Source organism: Periplaneta americana, chromosome 1 (assembly GCF_040183065.1).
Source record: "Periplaneta americana isolate PAMFEO1 chromosome 1, P.americana_PAMFEO1_priV1, whole genome shotgun sequence".
Taxonomy (NCBI): Eukaryota; Metazoa; Arthropoda; class Insecta; order Blattodea; family Blattidae; genus Periplaneta; species Periplaneta americana.
The window spans coordinates 99,791,706-99,794,249 of NC_091117.1; the positions used below are offsets into that span (position 1 = coordinate 99,791,706).

The following is a 2,544-nucleotide window of genomic DNA, read 5'->3' on the forward strand; positions in this document are numbered from 1 at the left end:
AAATGTTGATAAGTTGGAAGGTATAAAGAACAATTTTCTAGAAATCCACGTAGACCTGAAACTTTAATAAATTGCTTCCGGCATAAGTTTTACATTCTGATAAGGACACAAACACAGACAGTATAGTTCCACCAACTCCAGCTAGAATACAATTTCTTGGTCTAAGAGCTGAAAATTTGGGGAATATTACCTTCATTTCAGGGTTAGAATTTTTAAACACTGCATATAATTCATTTCTGCTCATATGATTTACTCCCCGATTCTTTAATCACAACAAATATTTCTTACCAGGCATCATTCTGCTTATCTCGTCAGAACAACAGAATTCTTTAACTTTACTGGCAACAGCCGCGAGCAAGGGTTTTCCAGGTTTCGGATTTGGTGAACACAAAATTCCCTTTCCCTTTGCCAGGACTTTGGCTTTCCGAATTATGTATTCGAAAGCTGAAAGAAACTCTTTTTTATATTATTTACGATCCAGCGTGATTTTCTCACTTTTACCTGAATTTTGAAAATTTTCCTGCAACTGAGACAAAATTTCAGAATCAGAAAGGTCCTGGTTCCTCGGCGTCTTTAATATCGAAGACTTTATATTTTACAATATTTTCAAATTTCTGTTTCTTATATTTCTCTTGTTGTAGCCTTTTTTGTTTAATAAGGTCCACACCTTGGTCAAAAAGACTTGTTTTTAATGAACTTACATTTGCTGTAGAATCGACGTATTCTTCATTACTAGAGTCATTCTGAGGATTCTGCGTAATAGCATCATATTATATTTTTATTTATTTGCGACACATAGCGCACACCTTTTGTTTCTGTTTTAAATCAGCAAATACATTAAGCATCCACGATATAACACTTCTTAAATTTTTCCTCTAATTACAATGCCCTGATTTCTCGAAGGGATTGCAGCAAACATAGGCCTATAACTTAAAACGTGACTCCATTATATCACAAAAAACTACCACATACTGCAAAAACTAACAATACTGCACTTGAAGCAGATCGCACGTTTTGTATAAATTGAAGACTGTATAAACTGCCACTCATGACGGCCTGACAGATCGACGACGCAGATTATCAGACAAGTACGAACTCGCGCGCATGCAGTGTTGGTGTAAGATGGGTTTAAATGCTACAAACCAATACATTGATATTTTTTTTTACTGATATTCCTGAAACGTTTCCAAAATGAAACTTGCACCAAGGGGAGAATACTCTTACCTCTATAACATACATTTTTCGCGAAATAATTTATGTCCTGCATTTATAGATATTCAATGTTAAAATGTGTTGTACGTGACCATTCAATAAAGAATTCATTACTTTGATGCAAACCTATTTTTATTGAAACGTATGATCCCTTAGGTTTAAAATAAGCCCAAGTTTAAGATTCTACCTCAATTAGAAGAGAAGTTATGAATTATTTTTGTTGATATAGTATGCGACATTTTTACATTTTTTCTCATATTGACAGAATTGTTGTATAGATATCGTGCATTATTGAGGGCTAAAATTTTACATAATTAACTCAAGGTTCTTTACCATCCCACCAAATTTAATGAAAATCTGAGGTGGTCGGGTTGAAAAGTCCACTTTTTTGTGTTGATTTGACATGGAATGGCCCTACAACAACCGGCTCGCGTAACTTGTCGAAACTTCCAGCTTCCCCTGCTGGCCAGTCTTCCTTTACGTCCGTCGCAGTCGGTTTTCTTCCCCTCTCCCTTCGTCACATGCCGCGCCGCCTCCTCGAGCCCCTATCTTCTGCCGGATGCGCACGAAGTTCCTCGAAGTGGCCAGGAACGCCAAGAGTATTCGGCCTGCCGTCATAATATGTTAATGGTGGCACTGGATACAGAGAAATGTGAGGTACACCATTACATGTAAAGAAGTGCTGTGACGAAATATATCATATCATATCATATCATATCATATCATATCATATCATATCATATCATATCAGTTAATTTTTCCTTGAAATTATTCAAACCTGCTTTACAGGGAGCTACTACCTGAAAACCAGATTTGCATAATACATTCGTTACTGGAGGTACATTAACAGAAAGCCACAATTTAAGTCACACAGCATTTGTGTGCACTCATAGTTGAGTTCTGGCGTCTTGTCAGCTCATGTGAGTTGTGTGGATATAAAGGAAGAATTGTGACGGTGTCGTGTATAGTTCCTGGGGTAGCTCAGTCGGTAGAGCGTTCGCGCTCTAAGCGAAGGGTCCCGGGATCGATACCCGGCCCCGGAACAATTTTTCCTTGAAATTATTCAAACCTGCTTTACAGGGAGCTACTACCTGAAAACCAGATTTGCATAAAAGTGATATTCTTCGAAAGTTACCACAGTTAGTCTTGTCCCCCTTCTTAAAAATAGGTACAATTATTATGGACTCCTTCCATTGTTCTGGTACAATTTCCTTTTCGCAAATGATAAGTACAGGCTCATAAATTTCGCTAGATAATGTGCTTCCATCCTCTTGTATTAATTCTGCTGGAATTTGATCGATACCTGGAGACTTGTAATTTTTCAGCTTTTCT

At 37.3% G+C, this 2,544-nt stretch overlaps 1 non-coding gene across 1 annotated transcript; it reads left to right on the forward strand.

Annotated features, from left to right (window-relative positions):
* The first annotated feature begins 2,181 nt into the window (after positions 1–2,181).
* On the forward strand, positions 2,182–2,255 carry TRNAR-UCU (transfer RNA arginine (anticodon UCU)). The gene has a single exon. It is a non-coding gene; the product is annotated as a tRNA-Arg (tRNA).
* Positions 2,256–2,544: the final 289 nt, after the last annotated feature.